Source organism: Canis aureus, chromosome 8 (assembly GCF_053574225.1).
Source record: "Canis aureus isolate CA01 chromosome 8, VMU_Caureus_v.1.0, whole genome shotgun sequence".
In the NCBI taxonomy this organism is placed as follows: Eukaryota; Metazoa; Chordata; class Mammalia; order Carnivora; family Canidae; genus Canis; species Canis aureus.
The window spans coordinates 32,285,713-32,304,962 of record NC_135618.1 but is presented as its reverse complement, the minus strand read 5'-3'; the positions used below and the strand labels follow the sequence as shown (position 1 = coordinate 32,304,962).

The window sequence follows — 19,250 nt, the reverse complement described above, 5'->3', positions numbered from 1 at the left end:
AGGGAAATTAAGAAAACAATTTCATTTACAATAGCATCACAAAGAATAAAATACTTAGGATTAATCTTAATTAAGGAAGTGAAACATCTGTACAACTGAAGGTTACAAAAAATTGACAAAAGAATTAAAAACAATTAAAGAGAAACACACCTCATGTTTACAGATCAGAAGGCTTAATATCGTTAAGCTGTTAATACTACACAAAGTTAACTATATATTTAATGTAATTCTTATCAAAATCCCAAAAATTTTTTTATAAAAATAGAAAAAAAATCCAACTTAAAATTCATATGGAGTCTCAAGCAATCCTGAACAGCCAAAACAATCATGAAAAGGAAGAATATAATTGGAAGAGCCATACTTCCTAACTTCAAAACTAATTAAAAAGCTATGGTAATCAAAATTGTGTGGTACTGGCATTAAGACAGACATACAGACAAATGGAAAAATAGCAAACCCAGAAGTAAATTCTTGCATATGTTATCAAATGTTTTTTGACAAAGGTGCTAAGGGCATTCAATGGAGAGAGAAGTCTTTCTAACAAACGGTGTTGGAAAAACTGGGTATCTCTACACAAAAAAATTAAGTTGGACCCTTCTCTTATATCACACAAAAAATAATTCAAAATAGGGCAAAGACCTAAAAATAAGAGTCAAACTTATGAAACTTAGAAGAAAACAAGGGAGAAAGTTTCATAACATGAATGTTGCAGTGACTATGTGAATATGATACCAAAGTAGAGGCAATTAAATAAAATAGATAAACTGGACTGCACTAAAATTAAAACATTTTGTACATCAAAGGGTACAATTAATAAAGCCATCTATGGAATGGGAAAAACACAAGCGACTCACTTTTTTGATAAGGGATTAATAACCAAAAGATATAAAGAATTCCTATAAAAATGAAAATCAAAGGGTATCTGGGTGACTCAGTTGGTAGAGTGTCCAACTTTTGGTTTTAGATCAGGTCCTACTCTCAGGGGTCATGAGATCAAGCCCCATGTCAGACTCTGTGCTCAGTGGGGAGTCTCCCTGAGATTCACTCCCTCTGCCCTTCCCTACTTGCTCACACTCTTTCTCTCTCTCTTTTTCAAATAAATAAATCTTAAAAAAAATTTTTTTTTAAACCTCCAATCATGAGATCACCTCACACTGATTAGGATGACTACTCTCAAAAAAACAGGAAAACAAAACAAAACAAATATTGGTGAGAATGTGGAGAAACTAGCATACTTGCACACTTCTGATGTGAATGTAAAATGGTACAGCCATTTTTACTTTTTTTGTTCTCAAGTTGGAAGATAACTTGATTTGGGGGCATATACTTCATGTAGAACTACATGCAGCAAGAAAGAAATCACCTTCTTTCCTCATCATTTTGCAGAGCCCAAAGAAAAGAGTACTCTATGGAAAAGAGTATGGCAATTCCTCAAAAAATTAAGTATAGAATTATCATATGATCCAGAAATTCCACTTCTGGGTATATAAATGAAAATAATTGGTATCAAGGGTCATAAAGACATATTTGTATACCCACATTCAAAGTACCATTATTCAAAATAGCTGTGAAATAGAAGGAACCCCAGTGTTCATCTATGGATGAATGGATAAACAAAATGTGGTATATACATAAAATGGAATGCTATGCAGCCTTTATAAAGGTAGAGAAGTATATGATATTCAAGAACATTGATGAAACCTGAGGACACTATACTAAGGTAAATAAACCAGTCAGTCACAGAAAGACAAATACTGCATAGTTTCATTTATATGAGGCACCTAGAGTAATCAAATTCATAAAGACAGAAAATAGAATAGCAGTTACCAAAGGCTGGAAGGAGGATATGGTATTACTGCTTAATGGTATAGAGTTCCAGTTCTGTGGGATGAAAAGTTCTAGACATTGGCTGCACTATAGTGTGAATGTACTTAACACTACTGAACAGTACAATTAAAAATGGTTGAGATGATAAAGGTTGTGTGATAAATACTTTTTAAAAAGAGAGATAGATAAAATGAAACATAGATAAAAATGAAAATCATAAAAGGTATTTTATCCAACCAAACTGGAGTTAAATTTGAAATAAACAATTGAAAGATTTCTGAACTGTCTGCCACATATTTGCAATTGAAATAACATACACCAATTAACCATGGGTCAATGACAAACTTAAAATTAAAAAAAAAAAAGAAGCAAAGTAATTTTAACTGAATGGAAATAAAAACAAAATGCCAAATTCAAGGGGTACAGCTGAAGCAGTGTTTATAGAAAATATACAGCATCAAATACATACATTAGAGGGGAACAAAGGACAAAAATCCATATCAGTTTCTACTTTAAGAAATTATAAAAACAAAAGACTATAAATAAAACCACATTGAGAGAAAAATAAAATAATAAAGATCAGAGTAAAAATTAATAAAATAAAAAATAAAGTTACTAAAAGCAAATGCTACTTATTTGAGAATATTGATAAAAATAATGTCTTTAGCCAGAGTGATCATGAATAGAGGGAAAACATAAATTATTCATATCAGAAAAGAGAGAGAGATACCATCACTATACATATTTTTAAAAGATAAGTATTTTGAAAACTACTTTATGCAAATATACTGAACACTTTAGAAAACAATAGATATCTTGAAACATACAAATTGAATAGCTCACTGATGAAAAACAGATTACTTGAATAGCCCTATATCTATCAAAAAATCAAATTTATAAGTAAAAATCATTCAACAAAGAAAACTACAAGCACAATCAGCTTTATTGGTGAATTATATTCATTATTTGGAAAAAAATCATACAGATTTTACACAAAACCCTTCAAGAAACTAAGTTAGAAGGCAGAGGAAGACTTTACAACTAACTTTGTGAGGCCAGAATTATAATGGTACAAAACAGACAATGAGATTGCAAGAAAAAAAATCGGAAATATCCCACATGGACCATCAGTGCAAATATTCTAAACTATATTTTAATAAAATTAAATTTAAAAATATATACAAAGGCTCAAATATCATGAACTATTTGGTTTGATCCATGAGCAGAAGGTTGGCTTAATATTAAAAAATAAATCAATGGAATTCATTATATTAACAAACAGAAAATCATCTCAGTGCATATAGAAATAGACTTTAACAATAACTGGCATCTACTCCTTCCTGATTAAAAAAAAAAAAAAAACTCAATAAACTAGAATTACAAAGAAATTTCTTCAACTAGCTAAAAGGCTCCTTTGGAATAACTACAGTTAACATCATATTTGACTGCAAGAACAGAAATTGCCCCAAGACCAGGAAAAAAAAATTAAGGTATCCACTGTCACAACCCCTAATCAATATTAAACTAAAATTTCTAGCTAGAGGAATAGGACAAATAAAGAAATCAGAGATCTTCACATTGAGAAAGAAGTAGACTGTCTTTCACTCACGGATGGAAGATCATCTATGTAAAACATCATTTGGTTAGTTACAAAAAGCTATTGGAACAAATAAGAGATTAGCATAGCAGTGGAATAAAAATGACTATACAGATTATATGATATTTCTATATCCTATCAACAGTCATCAGAAATTGAAATATAAAAAAAAAGGTATACTGAACAGTAGCATCAGATATATAGAATATTTTGGGAGAAATTGAACTGTGCAAGTTTTATACACTAAAAACTACAAAATATGTGGAATTCCTAAAATATCTATTTAAATAGAGAGATATATTTATAGATCAGAAAACTCAACATTTTTTAAGCTATCAATTATTCCTAGATACATTCGAATTCAGATCAAAATCTCAGGAGATTTTTCTTTTTGGGTAGAAATAAACAAGTTATTTCTAAATTCAAAGGACCTAGAATAGAATTTTTTTTCTTAAAAGAAGAAAAAGTGGAAAGATTACCCATATTCTAAGTACAGCAACCATGGCAATGTAGTATATGTATCAAAGAGATAAATGTAATGTAATAAAAAGTACAGAAACAGATGTACAAATATACAGTCATTTGATTTTTAACAAAGGTACAAAGGCAGATCAGTGGAAAAACAATTGTCTTTTCATAAGTTTTAGTTTCTGAATTTTAGAAATGTATATGCAAAAATAAATGAACTTGTACCTATATTTCACATTTACATAAATTACATCAAATGGATAATATATTTAAATATAAAACCAAAAAATTCTAGAAAACATTTGAGAAAGTCTTTGTAAACTTGGTTAGGCAAAGATTTCTTAGATGCAGCACCAAAGCATAACTCATAAAAGACAAAATCAATACACTGAAATCCATCTGAGTTAAGAATTTCTACTTTAAAAGACACTGGTAAGAGAATGAAAAGAGAAGGCACAGACTTGGAGAAAATATATTCTAGTCACATTAAAGAACAAAACATACAGAACCATATACAGAACCCAAAACTCAATAAATAGCATAAAAGCCAATTAATTTTTTTTAAATTAACACTCAAAGAAAATATATGGACGACAAATAACACTAAAAGATATTCCATATTATTAGCTGTAAAGGAAAGTAAAACTCTAGTGAGATATCACTGCAAACCTATTAGGTCTAAAACTAAAAAGACTAACAATGTCAAGTGCTGCCAAGATGGTGGGGAAACTGAAAGTCTCATAGCCTTCTGGGAAAGTGGTAAATAATTTGACAGTTTCTAAACGTTAAACACATGCTGACTCCATCATTTATTCCTTGCTCTCCCTGATGGAATGAAATATTCAGCAATTAAAAAGAATGAACTATTCTTGTATGCAACCAAATGGATGATTCTCAAAATGATTATGCTTAGTTGAAGGTGCCAGACAAATCGAGTACGTACTGTAAGATTCTATTTATATAAAATCGTAGGAAATGCAAACTAATCTACAGCAACTGAAGGCATCTCAGTGGTTGCCAGTGATCAGAGTGGGTGGTAAGAGGCAGAAGGGAAGAATTTGAGAAAATTTGGGGTTGATGCAAAATCCATTATCTAGATTGTATATATATGTCAATACCCATCAAACTATGTACTTATGTGCAGATTATTTTATACCATTTATAAGTCAATATTTTTTAGGAAGGAGAAATAAAGACCTTTTCAGATAATCAAACACTGACAGAATTTATCACTAGCAAATCAACACTATAAAACATTGAAGATGTTAGTAGAAGAAAAATGATACCAGAATTTTGGTTCTAAATGTAGTGAATAATACTGGAACTGATAAATATGTGATACATATATTTTTCTCAGTTTAAAATCTCTCTAAAAGAGAACTGACTGGATAAAGTACTGACAATAGAGTGTATTTGGGGGCATATGGCATAAGTGGAAATAAAATATATAAGAAAAATAGCATGAAGAATGGGAGGTAGGAATGAAATTACAGTGTTATAATAAGTCCTTCCACTATAACTGAAGCAATATAATATCATTTAAAAGTAGATGTGATAAGTTCATTATGCACACTATAGATTCTGAAGCAACCATCAAAAACAAAATAAAACGAAATTAACAAGTAAACAAACAAGTAAAAAAGAAGTTGTAACTTATAAGCAATGGTTGAAATAAAATGGAAGCATAAAAATAGTCCCAATGAAGGCAAGAAAGGAATAGAAAAACACTAAAAATAAATAGGAAAATAACCATATTTAGCTAGATGTAGAATTAAATCCAACCAAATCAATCATTAGATTAGGGTGTATAAAAATTTCAATTTGGAAGTAGAGATTGAAAAAATTGATTCAAAAAATGAAGATCCCAGGGCACCTGGGTGGCTCAGTGGTTGAGCAGCTGCCTTCAGCTCAGGGCGAGATCCCAGATCATGGGATCCAGTCCCACATCAGGTTGCCTGCATGGAGCCTGCTTCTCCCTCTGCCTGTGTTTCTGCCTCTCTCTCTGTGTGTCTCGTGAATAAATAAATAGAACTTTAAAAAAAAAAGAAAAAAAAGATCTCACTATATACTGTCTAAAGTAAGTCCATATTAAATATAAGAAAGTAGTTAAACTAAAAGTTAAAAGATATAAAAAGCTATAATGTGAAAATACTTAATAAAAAATACAAAATAAGCTGATGTGGCTATGTCCCTGTAAGGCAAAGGAGATTCGAGAACAAGGACTGTAACAAAGATGTGAGGTTCCTGCTTGTAGTTTGTGGAGTTTCCAACAATTGGAATGAGTGGAATCGAACTGAGTTTTAAGGGAGTCATACTTCCAGAGATACCTTAATCTGGCAACGTGGGCATTGCCCAGCCCTAAGCAAATCCCCAGTTCTTAAATAGACAAGAATAAGAAGAGTTCTGATAAAGCTTTAAGGACCCCACCTCACTTCTCTGAGATCTGGCCATAGATAAACTTATCAAAATAGATCCTTTCAGAGAACAGAAAGAGAGATAAACATATACAGAATGCAGAATTCATGTCCTGGCCAGCAGGGCAGAGAATTTTTGATATCGCAGTCCAGATAAATAGGACATATGCAGTTCAACACTGAAATTTGCATGTTGTGTATCTTCTATTCACCTCCAAATGGTGTTTAATACTGCAATTATCCTGCCTGTCTCTGTTTTGTTGTTGTTGTTGCTGTTTCTACATGATCATATATTGAAGGTATTGTGACTGGTTGTTGACTACTAAGCCACAGGTTTCTGAACCATGATAAACTACAGCTATTGCTGATTCAAGGAAAACATACTGAGTATTCTTGACTCAGGGAACTCTTGCCCCATGATATTATTTGAGATTTAGCAGATGAGATTTAGGGTTGTCTAACTTTGGAAGCTAGTAAGGACATTTTTACTGTATGTAGAACAATCATAATAGCCACAATATTAATAGCAGCTATCATTTACTGAATAACCACTATTTGTCAAACATGATACTGGCCCTTTCAAGTTGGATCATTCCACTCAATCCTTTAGATAATTCCATGAGAAGGACATCATTATTATTGACACTTTTACAGATATTTAAATGAAACATTAGATTTAAAAAGGGGAAGGCATGTCACCTGGGCGGCTCAGATGGTTAAGCATCTGCCTTTGGCTCAGGTCATGATCCTCGTGTCCTGGGATACAATCCTGCATTGGGTTCCTTGCGCAGTGGAGAGCTCTCTCTCCCTCTGCCCCCTTGCTCATGCACTCATGTTTTCTCTCTCTCTCTCTCTCTCTCTTATTCTTACTCTATCTCAAATAAAGTATTTTTTTAAATTAAAAATTTTAAAAATTAAAAACTAAAAAAAAAGCAAAAACAAAAAAAATGAGCTCAGGATTCTACAGTGATGGAAATGTCACACCTGGAATATGAAGCCAAGTACTTCAATTCTCAAATATCATATTATAAATAAATTAGGCATGGATGTTCTTGTTATGTATGCCTGGAAAGAAGGGTGTGTGTATGTGTGTGTGTGTGTGTGTGCACAAGAAGATGCCTAATCAATCCAGAGTCAGAGTCTGATGAACAAATTTGAAAATTAAGATCATCTGTGCCTAAATTCTGATGAACTTTTTGCTTTTCAATACTAATCAGGTAATTTCATTTAAATTACCTTTAACAAGGTAATGTGCAAGGTCTTCAGTTGTTTCCTAATTACAATGAAGATATTACATAACATCTTTTATCGTTTAATTGATTGATTCAGCATATGTATCCAGGATCCCTTTCTACTAAGATAAGGTACTGAAGGTCCAATTAAGAAAATAGATTTTAGTTCCACTTTCAAGTCTTATGTGGAGTAAAGCTTTGATACAGAATCAATAAATGATTAAGTAAATGAATTAAATATAAATTTCAAGATTTCTTGACTGAAAATATTGAAATACAGTTGGACACGTGGCTATAAACTTTGTGTGCAACAGACACTAGAAAAATGATAGATTTGAGGGCAAAACTCCCCGAATATTTATTACTTTGTGTCCTCATTTGTACCCCAAAAACTGATATGAAGAAAAGCTATTTTATTTGAAATTTTACTTAAGTTTAGGCCAATAATCAAATAAATGAGCAATGAAATGTTTGAAGCCAAAGTGGTCCAGATTTTTTTCTTTCAAGAAATATCTCTTTCTCTTTTCTTTGGTTGATGTTTTTGTTGTTGTTGTTGTTGGTGGTGGTGGTGGTGGTGGTTTGTTTGCTTTGTTGGACTTAAAACTCACAGTTTCCACATCCAGAATAGATAAAATAGTATGAAATAGACATTTACTTATGAAATATTTCCTCACAAGTCACGATTAACCTCAACTACAGATTTCATTTCTAAGTTATGCCCTTTCTTTCTTGTGCCCAATCAAAATGAACATTTCTGAAATTTTGTTCACTGAGGGCTTGTAATTTGTAGTATTTTAAAATAAGTATCAGTTGACTCGATTTGTCAAGATATATGAAACTCAGGCAGGTTATGCTATGTGTACTTATGTTAAGTCATGGTATTTAAAATATATAAGATCATTTGTTTGCATCCATTTCATTACCTAAGATGACCTAGAATGACTAAGTAGTCACAAATAGTGGGGTTATTTTTTTTTTGATTGTTCATTAAGTACCTACTAGGTATATAATAGGATTCATGTTTACAAAAGAAATAAAGAGATCCCAGTTTCTATGAGCTTGAACTTTAAGGGGAGACAAGACACATGGTGTTTTTTACAAAAACAGTGGCCCACCCAGAGAGATATCAGAAATGGAATGAGATTAGTACTGGCTAATAGAAGGAGAATGCAAGTGCAAAACCGTAAGTTCTAATTATAGAGTGAAATGTATCACAGAAAATTATTTGACTATAGAGTTTAAATGAACAAAAGAATGTTTCCTCCACACTTTAATGTTTCTAAAGATCTTCATCATCATCATACCCACCATCATCTTCATAACAAACATTTATTGACTTCTTGGAATATTCCAGGCACAGCTCCAAGAACTTCTCACATATTAATTCATTAATTTTTACCAAACCCCTGTAGCTTAATGTAAACACCATTTTGATTTTAGAGATGAGGAAGTTGAAGCAGAAGAAGAACTTGTCCAAAGCTATGAGGCATGTAGCCAGTCATAGGGCTGGGTTTATATACATTGTGGCAGGCAAGCAGACCACTGAGCCCAGATTTTCATCTTCTTTTGAACAATGCAGTCAGCTTGACAATTTGTTTACACTGTGTCTGGTTTTATTTTTTTTTTTAGATTTTATTTATTTATTATTTATTTTATTTATTTATTTTGTATGAGAGACACAGAGAGAGAGAGATTGGCAGAGACACAGTCAGAGGGAGAAGCAGGCTCCATGCAGGGAGCCTGATGTGGGGACTCGATCCCGGTCTCCAGGATCAGGCGTTGGGGTGGTGCTAAACTGCTGAGCCACCCAGGGATCCCCCCCTGTACTGAGTTTTATATAAATATATTCTCTTTTTAATATAAATTATTCTTCTGTTAGCATATTTGTTCTAAAAATACTATTAAAATATAATATTTTTTGTTGTTTCAGGGTTTTTATTTATTTATTTTCATTTTTTATTTTTTTCAGGTTTTTTATTTAAACTCTGGTTAGTTAACATGTAATATAAATTTGGTTTTGGGAGTAGAATTTAGAAATTCATCACTTCTATATCAACACTCCATACATATCACACATGCCCTCCTTAACACCCATTACTCGTTTAGCCCATCCCCCACCCACCTCTCCTCCAGCAACTTTCAATTTGTTCTGTATAGTTAAAAGTCTCTTATGATTTGCCTCCTTCTCTTTTTTCTTCCCCTTTCCCCCTTGTCCATCTGTTTTGTTTCTTAAATTCCCACATGAGTGAAATCATATATTTGTCTTTCTCTGACTGACTTGTTTCACTTAGCATAATACTAGCTTCATTCACATCACTGCAAATGGCAAGATTTCTTTCTTTTTGATGGCTGAGTAATATTCCATTGTATATATATACTACTACTTTAACCATTCATCAGTCAATGGACATTTGGGCTCTTTCCATAATTTGGCTATTGTTAATACTGCTGCTATAAACATTGGGATGTATGTGCCCCTTTTGAATCACTATTTTTGTATCCTTTGGGTAAATACCTAGTAGTGCACTTGCTGGGTTGTAGAGTAGCTCTATTTTTGACTTTTTGAGGAACCTCCATACTGTTTTCCAGAGTGGCTACACCAGTTTTCATTCCCACAACAATGTGAGAGGGTTCCCCTTTCTCCACATCTTTGCCAACATCTGTTGTTTCTTACATTGTTAAATTTAGCCATTTTGACAGTTGTGATGTGGTACATAATTGTGATTTTGATTTGTGTTTCCCTGATGATGAGTGATGTTGAGCATCTCTTCATGTGTCTGTTAGACATCTGTATGTGTTCTTTGGAAAAATGTCTGTTCATGTCTTTTGCCCATTTCTTAACTGATTATTTTTTGGGGTGTTTAGTTTGAAAGTTCTTTATAGATTTTGGATACTAACCTTTTATCAGATATGTCACTTGAAAATACCTTCTCCCCATCTGTAGATTTCCTTGTAGTTTTGTTGACTGTTTCCTTCATTGTGCAGAAGCTTTTTATGTTGATGAAGTACTGATAGTTCATTTTTACCTTTGTTTCCCTAGACTTGGGAGACATGTCTAGAAAGAAGTCAGTATGGCTGATTTCAATAAAGTTACTGCCTGTGCTCTCCTCTAGGATTTTTATGGTTTCAAGTCTCACATTTAGGTCTTTCATCCATTTTGACTTTTTTTTAGGTATGGTACAAAAAACTGGTCCAGTTTCATTCTTTTTTGTACTGCTATTCAGTTTTCTCAATACCATTTGTTAAAGAGACTTTTTTCCCACTGGATATTCCTTTCTGATTTATTGAAGATTAATTGGCCATATAATTGTGGGTTCATCTCTGGGTTTTCTATTCTGTTCTATTGTTTTGCCAGTACCATACTGTCTTGATCACTACAGCTTTGTAACATAACTTCAAGTCCAGAGTTGTGCTGCCTTCAGCTTTGTTTTTCTTTTTCATTATTGCTTTGGTGATTTTAAATCTTTTGTGATTCCACACAAATTTTAGGATTGTTTGCTGTTGCTCTATGAAAAATCTTTTTGGTGTTTTGCCAGGGATTGCAACAAACAAAAGTTCAGAATTAATCACTTCACAGGCAAATTCTACCAAACATCTGAAGAAGAGTTAATATCTATTATTTTTAAACTATTCCAAAAAATAGAAAGGGAAGGAAAACTTCAAATTCCATTCTATGAGGCCAGCATTGCCCTGATACCAAAACCAGACAAAGACTCTATTAAAAAGAACTATAAGCCAATATCCCTGATGAACACAGATGTAAAAATTCTCAATAAAATACTATAAATCAAATTAAATAGTGCATTAGAGGAATCATTCACCACAATCAAGTGAGATTTATTCCTGGGCTGCAAGCATTGTCCAATATTTACAAATCAATCAATGTGATATATCACATTAATGAGAGAGAATAAGAACCATATGATCTTTTCAATAGATGCCAAAAAAAAAAAATCATTTGACAAGGCACAGCATCCATTCATGATAAAAACCCTCAAAAAAGTAGAGATAGAGGGAACATACCTCAACATCATAAAGGTCATATATGAAAACCCACAGCTAATATCTGCAATGGGGATAAACTGAGAACCTTTCCTCTCTGGTCAGGAACAAGACAGGGATGTCTACTCTTACCACTGCTATTTAACATAGCAATAGAAAGTCTAGCTACAGCAATTGGACAACGAAAAGAAATAGAAGGCATCTAAATTGTCAAGGGAAAAGCCAAACTTTCAATATTTGCAGATGACATGATATTGTACATGGAAAACCTGAAAGATTACAGCCAAAAATTGCTAAAACTGATAAACAAATTCAGTAAAGTTGCCAAATACAAAATCAATGTACAGAAATCTGTTGCATTTCTATACACCAATAATGAAGCAGCAGAAAGAAAAATTAAGGAATCAATCTCATTTCCACCTGCACCAAAAAAACATAGGTTGACCTAGGAATAAATCTAATCAAAGAAGTCAAAGACCTGTACTCTGAAAACTATAAAACACTGAAGAAAGAAATGAAGATGACACAAAGAAATGAAAAGTCATTCTATGCTAATGGATTAGAAAAATATTGTTAAAATGTCTATACTACCCAAAGCAATCTACACATTTAATGCAATCCCTATCAAGATGCTTCATTATTTTTTTAGCACCCAGTTCAAATACTGAGACTTTGGACAGTTTTTTGAGAACTCTATGGGAAGATGACTTTTTGTTCAATTTTATTTAAAGTCTTATAATCACGTATAGGAGTAACTGGATTGAATAGTTGACCTAATGAATTGACTTTTTCTCAAATATTGGATGTACTATTAGAAACATTTTGGTCACTACAAATCTAACATTCAACATGTCACATAAAGGACTAATGAAGCCATGCATCATAAAATTCTCTTTTTGGTAATACCTAACAATCAGTCTTTAAAATCTTAACAAGTCAAAAAAATTTTTTTAAAAAATCTTAACAAGTCAACTTGTGCATATGGAATCTCATTATTGTTACATTTAACCTCACTGCTTCTCTACTTTTTCAAGTCTTTTTTTTTTTTTTTATGAGAATAACCATTGTAGAGAAAAAGGAAACTGGGAGTAAACCTTTATCCATTATTTACATGAATAGATTCTTCTATATAAATATAATTAATGCTGAGATCTATATATAGCATATTTCCCTAAACACACATAAAGAATACCCTTGAATGAAACCTGAGTAAGAGTATGAAACCTGAGTAATAGTGTGGTCTTACATGGGAAAGAATTGTACAACTGAGTTACATTTGGGAATGTTTAGAAATTATTCATTGAGCATCTAACATATGCAAAGAGCAGAGCAAAGTAAACATACAAATTAGTTTATAATCTAGTGGGGATTCAAATGTATGGAGAAAATAAGCAATATAAATTGATTGAGGAAATGGTTATTTCAAGTGAATATGGACTTAGCTAAAATACCTAAGTTTAAAGTCCCATTTAAGATAATTGAGATGCAGATCTCCACTGAGTCTAGATGTAAAAGAGAAGTCTATTGTGATGTACATCTTTAAATCCCATATCAAATTTGTGGTTATTATAAATAGATAGTGAACCAAAAAAAATTTGAATTGAGGCTATTGTATTCTATCCTAGCATAGGGAATCATCATGTTATAGCAGAAGAAAGAAGAAAAAAAAACAAGGAGGTTTATTATAAAGTAGTCAAAATTTGATTTTTTTTTTTTTAATGTCAGGATGAGAAATTTAACTCTCATATAGAGGAAATCCCCACCTTCAGCTTTCTTCTGCCTGTGTTTCTATGTAATGTGGAAGAGAAAAAGGCAGCATCTAAGACATAGAGGCTTCTGTTTCCCCAAACCTGCATGTGTGGACATGTGCATATGTGTTGTGTGCCTGTACACATGTGTGTGCATGCACACACATGCACACCTACACTCACAGTTCTACTTAGAATATATACATCTAAGTAGAAACTTGGAATTAAATCTTTGTTTGTTTATTTTCCCCACCAGTTGAAGACATCTACATGGTCATAAGCAGCCTGTTCTGAAAGAGAAATGAGTCCATTAGCTCTTGATACTTCCTGGGTTGAGATGGGGTAGAGAGATACCTAATGCTTAGTAAGTAATTATTTTTCTCATGCAAATTTTCTCATTCCCAGCATGAAAGGATAGCATTCTGAATTTCTTTGGAGTACCTATTTACAAATTTTAAATACCACTTCTTTTTCTCCCCATTTACTAATAAGGTAAGCAGAGTTTTCTACAACACTGTCATGATTTATTTCATTTCCAAAAACATGATGGTTTCTTTTCCTGGTATACTCCACATTTTTTTTAATCAAAAAAGTCCACAGTCAGATTTCCAGCATAAACAAAATTTCTCTTAAAGAAATATTTAACGTGGAAATTTCCTTTCATATGCCTCCCAGTACCTTATCACAATTAAATATAAATTTGTGTGATGATGGTGATGGTGATGATGATGATGAAGATGATGATGATGATGATGATTGCAATTGTGTATTTCCTCAATCAGACTGTAAGGTCTATGTCTTTCTTGATAATGATTTTCCTGGAATCCAGGCTCCATGTCTTTCTTGTTGAGAATGATTTTCCTAGCTGGCATGGTGCCCTAGTCTCAATAAGCAATTTTTGAATGGATAAGTTAATTGACATACCTTAATTCTGTTTCTGAACTCCCAAAAATATAATAGTATACTTAAATTTACAAATTAGGAGAAGGCCTTCAAATAAAATTAAAAAGAATGATTTAATGTAGCTGAAAGTATTTTTTAATTATTGGATAAACATTCTGGCAAGTTTAGCCCCAGAGAGACCCTAACATGTATACCTGACAGGCTATTGTCCTGAACACATACAACCTTGATCAGCCCAATAAAAACAGGTAAATATAGTCTTTGCCCACAAAGACTATAAATTTAGTTCTTTACATATTTGTAAAGAATTATTTCTTGGAGAAATTAAGTATAAAAAATAAGTATCCGAGATAATTTATCAATTGGTATTTTATCAGTATCTGATATGTTAAGCTGAATAACATAAATAAGATAAAATCCATAAGATCATACATGCCTATTTTTAATCAAAGAATCAAAATAAATCATAAAATGTCACTCTATTCAGTAGAATACACTTCAGAAGAATTTTCTCAGATAATGCAATACATTAATTTCTTACCCAGGTAGTTAGGAGATCTGGAAATCAAAGGTTATATTTCATCTTTGTGTTAAAAGCCAAATTATTTCAATGCTAAACCAAGTACTTTTGTTTTTCTAAAGAGGAATCATGACTCTAGAGACAATCTTGCTGACTGTTTCTCCTACCAATGTTTTTACTTTGTTTTTGTTGTTAAAATTTAAGTAAGTTCCACATGTGCAATATTTGTTCTTCAGAGTTTTAAGTTATTTTCAGGTACCAAAACTCATTTTTTTCTCCCCACCTGAATTATTGCTGGTTCTGAATACAAGCAGTGTGCCTTTATCATTTCTGCTTTGAATTTTATCCTTTTATAGCCTGGAAGGATGATTTTATTTATTTATTTATCTGGAAAACCTAACAAACAGAAATCTTGGTAGTGTATACAAGTAATCTCCTTCCTTGCAGAAATTGCTCTTGAGTAACTGCCATCATTAGAGCTTCCACCAAACACTACACAGAAAAACCTCCTGACCCTTTCACATTTCTTCTTTTATTTGGCAAAATCTGATTTGTTCATGTAAACATGGGATAACATTGGGGTTAGCTAACAGTTTTATTCTATTGCCCTAAAATTTAGTTTAAAATAATGATTTTGTAATTTTGTGAATTCCTGTCAAATTCATGAATCATATTGTTATGCTATGTAAAACATGTAGGAGTTTATAGAAACTATTATTGAAAGGAGGTTAAAAATTCTTCAGCTTAAGAGTACTTGTTATCCACTTCCTCTCCCAGGATTGTTGTAGTAATGACGGCCCAGTTGGGAGTGAACATCATTAGCCTAAACTGGCCCAGCACTATGGACAATGACCTAACAAGAAATGATGTTTCCTCAAGCAAAAATGGCAGAAAAAAACAAACTGATATTCTGCTCTTTCAAAATGTTCCAAAATGATCCAGCATCCTATCCGTCTCACTCTGCAATTGCAACTTCTTATCAAATTATCCCTTAAGTAGGGTGAAGAGTGAAATTGAAATAGGTGACTTTTCTAATCAGACTCAGATTTGTTTTCCTTTTTTAATCTTATTTTATTTTTAAATGTGTTGCAAAAAAAGGTCATACCAAGAGTAAGAATGTTGTTTAATTTGGCCAAACTTCTATAATTTCCTGTTAGTCTGAGGATTTTTTTTTATCTACTAGAATTCCTAAATTATACTTGAGACATAGGAAACTTTTCTAGTAGATATACCTATAGGTTTGGAACATTTTTCTTGCACTTAAATTTATTCTATGACTTAAAAGTTTTTATTAAAGATCTTATTAAAGACTACCTGGTTGGTGTACTTTTAGATCTATAGTTAATCTTACGTAGGTGTTTGACAGTCCTAAGATTATACTCTGTAATCTACTAAATACTTAGGGAAGAAAGTAACTCAACCTCTTTAATCATAAAATGAGAAGCCTCAACTTATAAATGACAAGTCATAATGACTAAACCAGGAGGTTATTGGTCAGAATCTAATTCTGTCACAAATACTATGAGGATCCTGGTTTTCCCAGTTCATAAATTTGTAGTTTACTAAAACTTTCCTTCATAGTAATACCAGCCATAATAAGCCACCAAACCACATTTGGGAACACAACATAAGGAAACCTGGTATCCTCACCCATTTCCTCTTCAATAATACAGGACATACTGAAATTGTGTCATACTACACGCAGCCTTAATTTTCATGGTTTAGGTGGGCCTTTGAGAGGTTGACTCCACTGAGAATGGAGAATTCACCAAACTTACATACTTCCCTGTGTCAGTTACCAAAGGCTTGATCATGTGTCAGTCATAAATACTTCCAAATCTCAACAAAACAACAAAAGTATATTTCTTCCTTGTGCTACATGTGTATTATAAGTCAGTTATGGGTAGAGAAGGGACAGTCCCCTAATCAGCCAACCTAGTTCTCTAGGTTGATAGAGAAGCTTCAATCAAATTTTGTATGCCATTCCAGAGAAAATGTTATTCCTGAGGTTTTGAATAGCCAAGTAAATGCCTAGCATGGGAATGTCATGCATCACTTATGCTCATATATAATTCACAGGCCAGAACTATTCAAATATTCCCATTCAAACATAAGCAAAACCAGAAACAAAATCCCACCATTTCACCCAAAAGGGGAGGGGAATAGAGATATTTGGCAAACTGCAGCAATGAACTACTAATCCTCCTTTCTATCTTTCAAAAACTCACCCTCCTTCCCACCCTAAAAATGTGTTACCTCCCTCACTGCTTTCAAGGAGTTCATCTAGTTCCTACACTAACCCAGAGTCCAGGAAGTCAGAAAGAGATGATAGTCTTTACATGAATTCTGGGTATGGCTCCATATCCAGAAAGTTGAGCAGAGGGTTGTTTTAAGTCACAAAAATTATCATTTCTTGGGGTGCATTCCACAAACTTAGCCTCCTTATTCTACCTTCTACCAAGATCCATGTAATAACAATTTCACAGAGTATTTTCGTTTGTTATTTGTTCAGATACACGTTTCTCTATAACTTGAAAACTTTACATTGTGTTGGGCTTGCCAGTTTTCAGAAGAAAAGTCATGCACACACAGTGATGATTACTTTAATTGATATTAAGAAAAACAGGTGATAAATTACATTTATCTTGGCAATGAGTATATGAGTGAGTGTAACTACTATACTTCTGATTTCAACCATGCAAAAGGATAAGTGCTAAGCAGACTTTGTTGCTCAAAATCTTGTATTTTATATTGTACACTATTTACATTAGAGATGAGTGGCAGTTGCCTATTCTAACTCACCTACTCCCCCAATCTCTAGACCCTCTATTTCTTTTCATTGTTCTTTGTTCATCTCTTCCTTGTAGTGTTTTGTAAATACAGACAATAGTAATGAACAGATTGCTTATATTCTGACCTCTCCTTTTGGAATATAACTCCTTAGGTACATTTGTTTTAACACCATTGCAGGCAAAAGTTTACCCAATGTTTTTCCACTGCATTACAAATTCCATTCTCCAACCCTTTAATTATAGTTTTTGCTTTGCTTGCCAAATCATCTGTAATTGATTGTTACAGTAGCATCTCCGATCCAGGTACCGATTTCTACATCAGTAAGGATAGGCTGAATTATGCTATTGTAACAAAAAAAAATTGCAAAATCTTAGTGGCTTACCATAATAAAAATTTATTTCTTGGTCACACTATACTTATCAAAGATAGAAAATTCTCTCAGGATGATGGAGTAGGCACAGCCTTAAACATTGCTAGTTGCCATGGCAAAGATGTTTTAGAAAGACTCAAAAAAGTAATTAAATGTTCAGTCTGGAAGTAACATTCTCGTTAACCATTATTAATCAGTTACAATAATCTATGAGAAAGCCAGAAAATGCAAGTCTAACATGTAAATAGAAGGAAGAAGAATTAAAAAATATTTGGTGAATAATCACAATCACCAAAGAAAAGTGCTCCTCAAAATGACCTAAACCAGATCTGGGGGAAACCTATATACTCCAGGTGCAAGATACATAATTGAAGGGCATACATTTTAAGTTATAGCCAAATACATAATGAGTCAGCAACATCAGGCTACTAACTCTTACTAAAGCTAAAATAGATTTTTTAAAATAGATTTAAATACTGACTTTAGGCTTTAATTGAAATTTCTCATTTGAATAATGACAAATTACATACTTCCTCCATTTAATGAAATTTTATTGAATTGTAAAAACATTTCCTCTAGAAAATGGTGATTATGGAGTAATAAGCAATTTTAATATTTAGAAAAAATTAAATATGCATTGCATATGTATCACTTACATTCCATTTTAATCATTACTTTTCATATATAATTTTTATACATATTATAGATTATAAATGCTTCTCTGAGTTATATTTTATATTATTTGATTATTTACAAAAGACTTCAATAGATGTTAAGAAGATGGTGAAATATTACATAGAGCAAAATAATTGTATTAGTTCTCATGCAATGCATAAATCATATTAATGTGTTTATTAATTTTTATAAGAGGAATACTTTGAAGTGTTTGTTGTTTCTGTACATGCACAAAAATATTCCTAATATTATCATTACAAATCATAAATATGTATTTAATATCAGCATTCATCTTTATATAAAATATTTTTGAGGATGGAATTGTGATTTGACCAAATGTATATACGATTTTGTTTTTTTCTGAGTCTTTGACACTTTAAAAAAAAAAACTGAAGTAGAGTTTACACAATGTTACATTAGTTTCAAATGTACAACACAGCATTTCAACTTCTCTATACCTTATGCTATGCTCACCACAAGTATAGCTACTGTCACCATACAACACTATTATTATATCTTTGACCATATTCTCTATGCTGTACCTTCTACCCGCATGACTTATTCATTCCATAAGTGGAAGTCTGTATCTCCTACTCCCCTTCACCCATTTTGTCTATCCCCTCTCCCCTCTCTCCACGTATGAAAGAATTTTGTCAGTAATTTAACATGACTGATTCAGTTCATCCTGGTCATTCCATACT

General features: G+C 32.4%; 1 long non-coding RNA gene across 5 annotated transcripts in view; it reads left to right on the top strand.

The window, feature by feature from the left end:
* The window catches only part of LOC144318576 (uncharacterized), a 56,280-nt gene that overhangs the window by 19,625 nt on the left and 17,405 nt on the right, over window positions 1–19,250 (top strand). For 4 of the 5 annotated variants that reach the window (XR_013384622.1, XR_013384624.1, XR_013384620.1 and 1 more), the window contains one exon: window positions 13,545–13,652. This is a non-coding gene — a long non-coding RNA (uncharacterized LOC144318576). Of the gene's footprint in view, window positions 1–13,544; window positions 13,653–15,488; window positions 15,734–19,250 lie in introns of all 5 variants that reach the window. The other variant, XR_013384623.1, reaches the window with a different exon arrangement.